The sequence below is a fragment of the Piliocolobus tephrosceles genome, chromosome X (genome assembly GCF_002776525.5).
Source record: "Piliocolobus tephrosceles isolate RC106 chromosome X, ASM277652v3, whole genome shotgun sequence".
NCBI classification, from domain to species: Eukaryota; Metazoa; Chordata; class Mammalia; order Primates; family Cercopithecidae; genus Piliocolobus; species Piliocolobus tephrosceles.
The window spans coordinates 67,013,086-67,026,996 of record NC_045455.1 but is presented as its reverse complement, the minus strand read 5'-3'; the positions used below and the strand labels follow the sequence as shown (position 1 = coordinate 67,026,996).

Genomic DNA, 13,911 nt, shown 5'->3' with positions numbered 1-13,911 from the left:
TATTTTTCCGATAAAGGAGTCATAAAAGAGATAAGGGTAGAGGTGAAGTAGCAAGTTTGAATTGAAGTAAGATGGTACAAAACATATGCTCTAGGTAATGGAAGAGGGAATTAACGAGGGAGGAAGGTTGTTAGCAGAAGAGGGTGACGTACCTGAGAACCTAGGCTGGATAAGAAAACACACAAAACGTGGGAGATTGTAGTTTGAAGAAATGAGAATAGTTGAGGAATGGGTGTCAAAATTAGGTAAGAAAGCAGGTATTTAGGGAGTAATGGAGTAAAAAACTGCAAGAATAAGTAGTTGTAGTCAGAGATCCATATATTGGACTTGAAGGCTGTAGAATAATTTCTTGGTTATCAGAAGATAGAGGCTGTAGCTTTGGGTATGGATTACTGAATGAAGTGGTTTTACGGAGTCAGAGTTCATAGTTTTTCAATGGGTTTTCTACATGGACACTGAAGTGGGAGGCGATGGCAGAAAATGCAGGGGAGGTAGATACTGTCAACAAAGGGCCAGAGACCTCAACAAAAAGGAATGACTGGGTAATTAATAAGAATGAAAGAAAGGAGTAAAAAATTTCCAAGATTGTTTCATCATGCCTTTTTTTTTTTCCTTGTAAATTAAGAGACATGAGGGAGGGTAAGGAGAGGGTAAGGACTATGTTTGAATTAATTCAACAAATGCAAATATTTGTTGAATTAATAAGTGAATGATAAGCTCATGTTGAATAAGTATTTCAGAAAACTTCAGGTTTTTTTTATTATTATAAGCAATTAGTATTAAAGAAAGTACAAATAAGCAGGATGTAGGAAAAAATAATCCCATCAGCCTGAAATACCTACCCCCAACACCCTTTGTTATTAAACTTTTTGTTTAAATCTGTTTGTTGTTCATATATTTTTTTTCTAGCAATATTCAGTTGTATACTTTAATGTCTAAATAAGTATTTTCTTATGGAATATAAGGATGTACTATAATTTAAGCAGTTCCTTATTTTGGGGCATTTATATTGATTCCACCCAAGTTTCTTCTATGAGTAAAACGAAAAATCTAATAGCTTTTTTTTTTTTTTTGACAGAGTTTCGTTCTTGTCACCCCAGGCTGGAGTGCAATGGCACAATCTTGGCTCACTGTAACCTCTGCCTCCCAGGTTCAAGCAATTCTGCCGCCTCAGCCTCCTGAGTAGCTGGGACTACAGGCGCGTGCCATCATGCCTGGCTAATTTTTGTATTTTTAGTAGAGATAGGATTTCACCATGTTGGACAGGCTGGTCTTGAACTTCTGACTTCAGGTGATCTGCCCGCCTTGGCCTCCCAAAGTGTTGGGATTACGGGTGCAGCCACCACGCCCGGCTAATTTTTATATTTTTAGTAGAGATGGGGTTTCACCATGTTGGCCAGGCTGGTCTTGAACTTCTAACCTTGGGTCATCTGCCCACCTCGGCCTCCCAAAGTGCTGGGATTACAGGTGTGTGCCACCACGCCCAGCATAATAGCTAAATTTTTGCCTTACTTATAAGGATTCTTAGAAGTAGATTTTCTAGTGTGGCTTCATAGAGATCCTATTTATCTTTATTTTACAGCCATTTCTAACAGGCTTATTTATGTGCATTCCATCCAGGATTGGAATCCTGGACAATGGACAGTGTTGCAGGTATTGACTGATGCAGGCATGCTGACAGCCACAAAAGTGAGAACTGTTAATCATAGGTCCTTCTTCACAAGAAGAATGATGGGTATTTTGAAAACTTGGAATCAAGTATAGTTTTCATGAGCACAGTAACAGATGATTCATGAGCTGAATACAGGATATAGTAGTCAATTCAGAAATGCATATTCAAATTAAATAAAAACCTCTTATAATAGTCTATATTTGTTGATAATATTGAACTTTAGTAGAGGTTTTTTTCCATAAATTTTAAAACTGTGGCAAAATACTTCATAAAGTTTATCAACTTAACCATTTTTAAGTGTATACTTCAGTGGTATTAAATACATTCATTATGTTGTAACCATCACCACCATTCATCTTTGTAACTAGTAGAGGTATTAATATACCAGTCTTGAATAGTTATCAAAGTCACTCTACCTCAAACTTTTCCACAAAAGTATGGTTAATAGCAGAGAGGAGTGAACAACTGCCTTAAAAACTTGGTCCCAAGCTAGAATTCTTTTTAGCTTCATGTTTTGTCTTAGATTTAATGTAAACGTAGTGTTACTTACCATAATGTTCCTATATTTAGTAAAAATATAATGATTATACATTTTTTCAAAATCTCTGATGGAGACTGATCTCTAAGGAGATGCCCCATGTTTTTTCAGTGGCTTTTAACTCCTGCTGGCACACCAAAAGTCCCCCTTGCCCCAAGCAGGACTTTCAGAGGCAAGGTTCTAAGCCATTTCATGGTTGAATAATATGCCTCTTTTCATTTTTCTTTTTTCTTTCTTCGAGACAGAGTCTTGCCATGTCACCCAGGCTGAAGTGCAGTAGCATAATCTCAGCTCACTGGAACTTCCATCTCCTGGGTTCAAGCGATTCTCCTGCCTCAGCCTCCTGAATAGCTGGGATTACAGGTGCCCGCCACCATGCCTGGCTGTTTTGTATTTTAAGTAGAGACAGGGTTTCACCATGTTTGCCAGGCTGGTCTTGAACTCCTGACCTCAAGAGATCTCCTGCCTTGGCTCCCAAAGTGTTGGGATTACAGGTGTGAGCCACCACACTGGCTTTTTTTTTTTTTTTTTTTTTTTGAGACGAAGTCTTGCTCTGTCACCCAGGCTGGAGTGCAGTGGCATCTTGGGATCTCGGCTCAGTGCAACCACTGCCTCCCAGGTTCAAGCAATTCTCATGTCTCAGTCTCCTGAATAACTGGGATTACAGGTGCGTGCCACCATGCCTGACTGATTTTTGTATTTTATTAGAGATGGGGTTTTGCCATGTTGGCCAGGCTGATCTTGACCTCCTGACCTCAGGTGATTCGCCTGCCTCGGCCTCCCAAAGTGCTGGGATTACAGGTGTGAACCACCATACCCAGCCTTCATTTTTCTTTTACAGTTTAGCTAAGACTACTTATAGTAGTGTATGTCAAGGAGTAGACTGATGTTCACCCTCTTCAAATGTGTCACAGAAACTGTGAAATTCACAGAGTAAAAATTTAGAAGTATCCTTTTATATTATATTTGCCCTAGTAATCATGCATACTTCATCATTATTAATGCTATGAGACAATCTTATTATACAAATAAAGAGAATAATTTCACGTGCTGGCTAGGGCCATAGCCCCACCTTTCCAAAGAGTATTAACTTTTCAACTATCCATGCATTATGACTCCAGAGACTTGTAAACCCTCTCAGGTGTAATACATTTTTTTTTTTTCTTTTTTTTGAGACAGAGTCTCGCTCTGTCATAAGGCTGGAGTACAGTGGTGCTATCTTGGCTCACTGCAACCTCTGCCTCCTGGGTTCAAGCGATTCTCCTGCCTCAGCCTCCCGAGTAGCTGGGACTACAGGTGCGTGACACCATGCCCAGCTCATTTTTGTATTTTTAGTAGAGACGGGGTTTCACCATGTTGGCCAGGCTGGTCTTGATCTCTTGACCTCGTGATTCAACCGCCTCGGCTTCCCAAAATGCTGGGATTACAGGCGTGAGCCACCGCGCCCGGCCCAGGTGTAATAATTTTGTTCTTCATGCCTGATCCCATTTCAGAAGATTGGTGATTACATTGAAGGATAGTAGCAAAATTGGAACTAAAGTCTGAGTTTCTTAACTCCTAGTTGAGGGTCTTTCCAATTACACCAAAAGGAAAAGAGTTACACATAACAAGAGGTAAGATGTAAGTTATCTACCTGACCCCACAAAACCACTTTAAGCCATCCTAGAACGGTCTCTTTTTTTCCCTCCCTCTCTCCTTCCCTTCGGCTTTTCTTTCTTCTTCCTACCTGTTTTTTGGGTAACTTCAAAGCACCCCAGTTCTCAGAATTAAAAGGTTAAAAATATTTTAGTACTCTCCAAGATACAAAGTAGACTACTTGAGTTTTTTGTTGTTGTTGTTGTTGTTTCTCAAGCTTGGGACATAAAGCTCAGAGCTCAGAACAGTAGAATTTTAGAAAGGAATAGATAGGATACATGAAAGAGGCTGCTGGAATATGAAAAAACTGGAGTAAAAATAAGCAAATCAATACTTCTGAAATGAAGCCTTCATTGGTAGAAAAAAAAATGTAAGTCACAAAAATGAGTTAGCAGAGGTTCATTGATTTCTAATTACTGAAGATTCCTAACTAGTGGTATTCTAATATGCTTACCAAATTATGAGTTGCATTACTTTTTAAAAACCTAAAACCTAGTCAAGAGTTACAGAGTGTCCCTGGTTTATTTTGTGTGGTAAGTTTTCAGTTCCAGTTATTAGGCAAAACAAAAATTTCTAATACGTAACAATGTAAAATAAGTGATTGGTAGAATAAAACAAAAGGGGTTCATATAGCTTTTGTACTGTCTTCTTGAAAAAGGCATATTTGGCCATAAAAGCTAATACATACTTTAGGAATGGAAATGATTTAACCTGATTTTTCCAAGTAAGATTTGTTCAAGAATAATGAACTTATGTTGTCAGTTACGGGTTCAAGCATTAATTCACTTTGGACTGCTTCTATTCAACAGTATGCTGTCTATGTAAAGAGTTACATGGAATTAAATTTTAGCATTGGAATCTATTTGAGATAGCATTATCTTTTATATTCAAATGAAAAATTATGGGGCTCTAGAATTAAGTGTTACTAAGCTGATATAGATAGAATAATAGTTGTATTACAAGGAAAAAAGCAAGGATAATATGTGTATAGGGTTTGAATCATACACTCTCACTAGAGATGTGTTTTTTAAAATTGTGAATGTTTGTTGATTCATTCAAAACCGTTTGAAAATTGTGAGGGTGCCAGAAAAGGGGACAATATTTAGATGTATAATTTAGATGTATAGTTTGCTTGCTTATCAGGGAATGGTTAAGTTCCTTTTTTCTGTATATTTTAATTGGTGAAATTAAGACTTTTTATTCTTCTAGATTACTTTGTAAAATAACATGGCATTTTATAGATCTATGAGATAACTGAGGCTCATACATGTTGAGTTTTAACGTGTGGAGGAGTCTGATGTGCATCCAAGTCTGTCTGCCCCTAATGTCTCTGTTTTTAACCACTATCCTCAGAATGAAATACATTCATATAGTAGAGACCAATTCTTAAACAAAACTCATCTTTACTCACAGAATTAATCTGTGAAGTACCCACTGTTCTCAGTTTCTGTCCCTCTCACTTTTTCTTTCTAGCGCTTTGCAGTTTTTAATGAAAGTGATTTTTTTTTCTGAAATTATTATTTTCATGTTTTTTATTAGAGGATTAAATTTGTTGCTAAGATCATTTAGTAAGTCTTTTTCAGTCTTTTAAGATTAGACTTAATCTTAAGTCTAAACTTAAAGATTGCCTTGAAGTATATTATTTAGCTATATTGCATTATTCTTCCTTATGTAATGAACTATAGACTGAGCACTCCTTGACAAATCACAAGAATAAGACCCAAAGAATCAAACTTTTCCAAGTAACTTAACTGCATCCCAGGACAAAACTCAGGAACATTTAGAGGAACAAAAGAATATCCAGCAGCCAACAGATAAAATTCACAGTGCCTTTCCAGGCATGCAAAGAAGCCAGAAAAATGATCCACAATGATGAGAATAATCAATTATCTGAAAGTGACCTTAAGCAGAGAAAGATGTTAGAACTAGTAAAAACATTGAACATTATTATAACTATATTCTATATTTTCAGAAAGTAGAGACATGAAAGACATTTTAAAAAATTTGATGTGGTTCTAGGGATGAAAACTACAATATCTGAGATCTGCTAATGATATTTGTAGCAGATTAGACATGGCAGAAGAAAAGGTTAGTGAACTTGAAGGATATAGCAAAAGAAACTATTCAAAAATGAAAGAGAAAAAAAAGAATGACAAAAGCATCAGTGAGCTATGGGACAAACTTCCAGAATCCTAATGTAAACATAATCAAAGGCATCAAAGGAGAGGAGAAAAGCAGATACAAAAGGGATATTTGAAAAAATAATGGCCAAAATTTTCAAATTGGACAAAAACTATTAACTCACAGATCCAAGAACTCAACAAGAAGAAAACTACACAAAGAATGTCATAATCAAATTATTCAAAGCCAATGATAAAAAATATTGAAAGCAGCCACATGTTATAGAGTAACAAAGATAAGGCTGACAGCAGATTTCTCATTGGAAATATTGCAAGTGAAGAGATAGTAGAACATAAAGTACTGAAAGAAAAAAATGTTAACCTAGGATTTGATACTCAGCAAAATATCATTCAAAAAACAAAGGCAAAAATAAAGATGTTTTCAGACATATGAAAACAAATAATTTTTTACCATCAGGTAGACTGAAGGTAGACTGTGGTAGGTTGAAGATGTATACTACCTTAAGGCAACCAGTAGAATAACAAAACAGTTATAGCTAATAAGTCAACAAAGGAGATAAGATAGAATCACAAAAAAAAAAAAAAAAAAAAAATGGAAAAAGGAACAAATAAATGGTGAAACTAATAGAAAAATGGCAAGGCAATAGACTGTAATCATATCAGCAATCACATTAAATGTGTATTATCTAAATATCCCACTTAAAAGACACAGATTGTCAGATAAAAAGCAAGACTGCTTTTGGACCTGGATGAACAGGAAGCACCATCACGGAAATCGTCTCCTGCCACAACAATGACTGAAAGGTTCAACACCAGGAGCCCAAGAGCCAGGACATCTACTGAAGGCTGTTGGTTAAGCTGTATATGTTTCTGGCCAGAAGAAACTCTACCTTCAACCAAGTTGTGGTGAAGAGGTTATTTATGAGTTGCACCAAATGGCCATCTCTGTCTCTTTCCTGGATGACCTGGAAGATGAAGCTTTCTGGCCAGGAAAACAAAACAGCTGTGGTTGTGGGGACCATAATGGGTTCAGGACGTGCCCAAACTGAAGGTGTGTGCACTGCATGTGAGCAGTTGGGCCTGCAGCCAGATCGCCAAAGCTGGGGACGAGATCCTCACCTTCAACCAGCTGGCCCTGGACACCCTCAAAGGCTGTGGCACCATCCTGCTCTCTGGTCCTTACAAGGGCCAAGAGGTGTACTGAAATTTTGGCAAGGCCCTGGGAACCCAGCACAGCCACACTAAGCCCTGTGACCACTCCAAGTTCAAGCACATCAGAGGCTGATGGGCCAGCCAAGGCTATAAAAACTAACCCTGGATCCTCTACTCTTATTAAAACGATTTTGGCCTGGGCGCAGTGGCTCATGCCTGTAATCCCAGCACTGTGGGAGGCCAAGGTGGGAAGATCACTTGAGCCTAGGAGTTCAAGACCAGCCTGGGCAACAAGTGAAACTCCATCTCTATAAAAAAAATTCAAAAAAAAAATTAGTTGTGAGTGGTGGTACATGCCTGTAGTGCCAGCTACTTAGGAGGCTGAGGCAGGAGGATCGCTTGAGCCCAGAAGTCAAGGCTGCAGTGAGCCATGATCGTACCACTGCACTCCACCCTGGGTGACAGAGGGAGACCCTGTCTTGAAACAAAAAATTTTGGATGCTGGGGGGAAAATAAAAAACAAGATCCAACTGTATAATGTCAATAAGAAACACATTTTAGGCTGGGGGTGCGATGGCTCACGCCTTTAAACCCAGCACTTTGGGAGGTCAAGGCAGTTAGATCACCTGAGGTCAGGAGTTCAAAACCAGCCTGATCAACATGGCGAAATCTTGTCTCTACTAAAAATACAAAAATTAACCAGGCATGGTGGAGGGTGCTTGTAATCCCAGCTACTTGGGAGGCTGAGGCAGGAGAATTGGATGAATGCAGGAGGCAGAGGTTGCAGTGAGCAGAGATCACGCCACTGCACTCCAGCCTGGGAGACAGAAAAAAAAAAAAAAGACATTTTACATACAAAGACATAATAACATTAAGAGTAAAAGGATGACCAGGCACAGTGGCTCATGCCTGTAATCCCAGCACATTGGGAGGTTGAGGCAGGAGGATCACTTGAGCCCATGAGTCTGAGACCAGACTGGTCAATATGGTGAGATCCTGTCTGCACAAAAAATTAGCCAAATGTGGTGGTGCATGCCTGTAGTCCCAGCTACTCGGGAGGCTGAGGTGGGAGGATAGCTTGAACCCAGGAGGTCAAGGCTATAGGGAGTGGTGATCACGCCACTGTACTCCAGCCTGGACAACAAAGTGAAACTCAGTCTCAAAAACAACAACAACAACAAAAAAAGTAAAAGGATGAAAAAAGATATACTGATGCTGGCATTAGTCAAAAGAAAACTGGTGTGGCTATATTAACATGAAGTAAGTAGATTTCAAAGCAAATAATATTACCAGGAATAAAGAAGGCCATTTTATAATAACAAAAGGGCTAGTTAATCAGAAGAATACAATAATCCTACATGGTTTTGTCTCAAATAATAAAGCTTCAAAATATGTAAATCAAAAACTGACAGAAGTGCAAGGAGAAACAGACGAATCCATAGTTATAGTCAGAGATTTCAATACCCCTCTTTAAATGATTGCTAAAACAAGTAGAAACTTACAAGGATATAGTAAACTCAAACAACACGGTAACCAAACTAACAGTACAGGTTGAGCCTCCCTAATCTGAAATACAAAATTCTCCAAAATCCAAATTTTTTTTAGCACCAACATGACCCAATTATCTTGGGTCCTATTCCCAGGATATCTTATTATGTATATACAAATATTCAGAAAATCCAAAAAACTTTGAAATCTGAAACATTTCTGGTCCCAAGCATTTTGGATAAGGGATACTCAACCTGTAATAGAGGATATATTCTCTTTAAAGTACACGTGAAACATTTACCCAAATAGATCATGTTCTAGGCCAGAGGTTAGCAAACTATGGCCCTGAGGCCAAATGTAGTCTGTTTTTGTATAGTCCATGAACTAAAAATGGTTTTTACATTTTGAAAGATTTATTTAAAAAGGAAGAAAATATGTGACAAAGATCATATGTGGCCCACAGAGTTTAAAATATGTACTGTCTGACCCTTTATAGAAGTTTACCAGCCCCTGTTTTAGGCAATAAAACATGTCTCAGTAAATTTTAAAGGATTCAAATCATGCAGAGTATGTCTTCTAACTACAGTAGAATTAAAATTAGAAATCAATAACAGAAAGCTGTCTGGAAAATCCCCAAATGTTTGGAAACAAAATAACATGCTACTAAATAACCTTCTAATAACACATTGATTAAAATAGGAGCGCAGTGAAATTAGAAGGCATTTCGAGCTCAACAAAAATAAAAACAAAGCATATCAAATTTTGTGGCATGCCACTAAAGCAGTATGTAGGAAAGACATTTATAAGCAAAATGCTTCTATTAGAAAATATTAAAGGTCTCAAGTCAGTGAGCTTCCACCTTAAGAAATTAGAAAAGAAGAACAAATTAAACACAAAGAAACAAAAGAAAAGAAATAATAAAGATCAAAGTAGAAATAAATGAAATAGAAAACAAAGTCAATTGAGAATATTAATGAAACCAAACCCTGGTTCTTTGAGATAAATAAAATTGATAAACTTTTGTCAGGCTGCTCAGGGGGAAAAAAAAGAGAAGACACATATTACCAATATCAGGAATGAGAGGTGAAATATGACAAATTCTACAGATACTTAAAGGATAACAAAGGAATATTATGAAAAACCTTAAGCAAAAAAAGCTTAAGCAAAAAAAGCTCAACAACTTAGATGAAATGGTCAAATTCCTTGAAAGACGTAACTACCAAAGCTTACTCAAAAAGAAACAGAGCCGGGTGCAGTGGCTCATGTCTGTAATCCCAGCGTTTTGGGAGTTTGAGGTGGGCAGATCACTTAAGTCCAGGAGTTTGAGACCAGCCTGGGCAATGTGAAGAAACCCCATCTCTACTAAAAATACAAAAAAATTAGCTGGATGTGGTGGCACATGACTGTAGTCCCAGCTACTTGCGGGGCTAAGGTGGGAGGATCGCTTGAGCTCGCAAGATTGAGCCCTGATTATGCCACTGCATTCCAGCCTGGGTGAAAGATTGAGACCCTGTGTAAAAAAAAAAAAAAAGAAAAAGAAAAAAAGAAAAAATAGATAACCTCCAAAGCTATATATCTATTTTTTAAAAATTAAATTCATAGTTAAAAATATTCTCTAAGAATTTGGATTCTTCCAAACACTTAGGGATAACACTGTGTATACCAATTACACACAAATCTTCCAGAAAACTGAAGAGGAAGGAATACTTCCCAATATATTTTTTGGGGCCAGCATTACCCTGATATCTAAACCACACAAAGCCATTAAAAGAAAAGAAAACTATAGCCCAGTTTCCCTCTTAAACGTGGATGCAATAATTCTAAACTAAACTTTAAACAAGTAAAATCCAACAAAATATAAGAAAGTTAGTATTACTGGATGAGGTTTATCCCAAAAATATGTCATTGCTTTAAATTTAAAAATTAATCATTGTAAGTTACTATATTAAGCTAAAAAAGAAAATCTGATCATCTCAATAGACACACACAAAAAAAATCTGACAAAATCCCGTATTTGTTCCTGATTTAAAAACAAACAAAAACACTAACCTTTTAGCAAACTAGGAATAGAAGGATACTTTCTCAACCAGACAAAGACATCTATAAAAATCCTGCAGATAGCCTTATGCGTAACGATGAAAAACTGCATGCTTTCATTTTCCTCCTAAAATAAAGAATAATACAAAGATATTTTCTTTGCTCTGACCACTTTCATTAAACATCAGAGGTTCTGACCAGGGAAATCAGGCAAGAAAAAGAAATAAACCACATTCAAGTTAGAAAGGAAGAAATACAACTGATGATAGCCATCATTCCTAAGAGTTCCCCCTGCCTCTTTATAATCCTTGCCTCCTCTTACCTCTCTCCCTAGGAAACCACTGGCCTGTTTTCTGTCACTATAGACCAGTTTGCATTTTCTAGAACTGATATATGTGGAATAATACAGTATGTTACTCAATTTTTTTGTCAGAAATTGATAACTTATCTTGCAATCAAAGTTCATATATAAACATTTGATCTTCATTCCATTCCCTCATTAGTCCATAGAGTGTCAATCAGTTTTTCTTTCTTTTATTTATTTTAATGAAACAGGGTCTTGCTGTGTTACCCAGGCTGGAGTGCAGGCTTACTTCAACCTCTAACTCCTGGGCTCAGGTGATCCTCCTGCCTAAGCCTCCAGAGTAGCTGGGACTACAGGGGTGTGCCATCATGCCTGGCTAACTTTAAAAAATTTTTTTGTATTGATGGGGCCTTGCCATGTTGCCCAGGCTGGTCTCGAACTCCCAGGCTCAAGACCTCCCAAAGTGCCGGGATTACAGGCGTGAGCCACTGTGCCTGGACTCAATTTCTGTATGATGATGACTTTCACAGGTACATCAGCAGGCCAGATAGCTTATCAAGAAAGCTTGTCCTCTGTCTTCTAGTAATATCCCACTTAGATCTGACATTAAGTTTATTTTTTTCAAGGTATTTCTTCCAGATTTCTTGGCTATTATTGGTGACAACACAAGTTTTTGGACCTTTAAGTTTAGAATCTTAGGTTCATTTCCTTATTTTATTTCTTCCCTATAGGTAAATGATCACTAAAGATGTTACTTCTTATAGTTACTTCTTTGTAAGGCACTGCAGATATGTTTCTTTTCATTTTTAAAATTGCCCATTTAATTCAAGCTATTAAATCTCAAGCTTGTACTATATAGCCTCATCCTGCCATACCCATGTCCCCACTAGCCTATATAAAACGTAAAATAATTTGCATCAAACTCTCTGTAGAGGTGTTGCTGGGCAAATAAGAAAAACCTGATTGACTAGAAAAAGCAAATGTAAATGTAATCTCCTTTCTTTTCAGTTATTCTACCAGAAAGGAATGAAGAACAGAACCTTCAGGAATTGAGTCACAATGCAGACAAATATCATATGGGAGATTATTGCAAGGAAGAGACTGATGATAGTATTTTCTACTAGCCATTGGGAAGATAAAAGGAGAGAGAAGATTGAAGTCTATTCCAGCCATTCTTTCCCTTTTTGCTTCCAAACTCCTCAACTGGGAACCTTCATATGTGCAGTATTTATATTGGATCACACAGGTGATTATAAAGGTTCCTAGGAGGCTAGAAGAGCCAACCAACAGAGAAGGGAAAGCAGTCTGTTCTGAACATAGGGACATAAGTTCATTCATGCCAAGTATCTTTCCAGCATGTTTCTCCCACTTAGAAACATCTAGCATGTAAGGCCTTTTAATATTAATATAAGCCCAATACCAGCTCTTTCCCTTTGTATTTCATCTCTTTCTACTCTCCTATTTGTATTTTGTGTTCCTATCAAAGTGTCATACCTGGGAGATGACCTGCCTGTTCCTGTTCTGTAACAGTTTTGTTTGCTGCTATGTCTCTAGAACAGTGCCTGGCACACAGTAAGCACTCAATAAACCTTTGCTGAATGAATGAATGGTTATCTTTTCTCTGGCAATCCAAATTCACTACTCCTTAAAAATTCTATGGGAGGCCGAGGCGGGTGGATCACGAGGTCAGGAGATCAAGACCATCCTGGCTAACATGGTGAAACCCCGTCTCTACAAAAAAAAAAAAAAAAAAAAAAAAACCAAAAAACTAGCCGGGCGTGGTGGCGGGCGCCTGTAGTCCCAGCTACTTGGAGGCTGAGGTGGGAGAATGGCGTGAACCCAGGAGGCGAAGCTTGCAGTGAGCCGAGATCGCGCCACTGCACTCCAGCCTGGGCGACACAGCAAGACTCCGTCTCAAAAAAAAAAATTCTATGTAAGATTTGCTGACTGGGCACAGTGGCTCACGCCTGTAATCCCAGCACTTTGGGAGACTGAGGCAGGTGGATCACCTGAGGTCAGGAGTTTGAGACCAGCTTGGCCAACATGGCGAAACCCCATCTCTACTAAAAGTACAAAAATTAGCCAGGCATGGTGGCGGGCACCTGTAATCCCAGCTACTTGGAAGGCTGAGGCAGGAGAATCACTTGAGCCTGGGGGGCGGAGGTTGCGGTGAGCCGAGATCATGCCTCTTCACTCCAGCGTGGGCAAAGCAAAACTCAGTCTCCAAAAAAAAAAAAAGATTTGCCTATTCCAGCAAACTTCTACCCAATATCAATCTAGAGTTAAATAACTTCATTTCCCATATCTCTTTAGCAATTACGTGTAGTTTGCACTTAATTAACATACCCTTATTTATGTTACTTCTCACATACACCCATATCTCTTCTGTATTTTAAATCAAAAGATAATGCCTTAAATGTTGTATATATACTCAACAGTGCCTCATATGCTGCAAAAAAAAAAAAAAAAAAAAAAAAAGTAAACAATCAGGGTACCTTTTTGTCTTTAAGCCATATTTTCTGGGTCAGTGTGGTCTTACAAGGGAGTTTAGATAGTCAGGCTCTATTTTTTGTTACTTCACTCCTATAGCGTGTGACTTTGTAAATTGTTCCTTCAGTGTTCAATTTAAGTACAAACTAAGAGGAGAAACAGTTTCCTAAAGAAAAACATTTTAAAGTTACAGAGACACCTATGTGTAACATTTCTCCAGAAATATTTGAAGTAATATAAAACTTCTGGACTGGTCAGTTTAAATATTTCCTTGGAATTTCTATAGAAATTTATGTGGAATTATGTTATATTGGAAATATTAAATGAACTATAAGAAGACTCCTACTTCACAGAGAACAAGCAGGGATATCCTGGATTTTCACAGTATTTAAGCCACTCCTTAGTTGTCTCATGAAGGAATTAAGGTAGTGGAACACATTCAAGGAATTGCTCA

General features: G+C 37.8%; 1 pseudogene; it reads left to right on the top strand.

Moving 5' to 3' along the window:
• Positions 1-470: 470 nt before the first annotated feature.
• LOC111523037 lies at positions 471-7,428 on the top strand (annotated as a pseudogene).
• Positions 7,429-13,911: the final 6,483 nt, after the last annotated feature.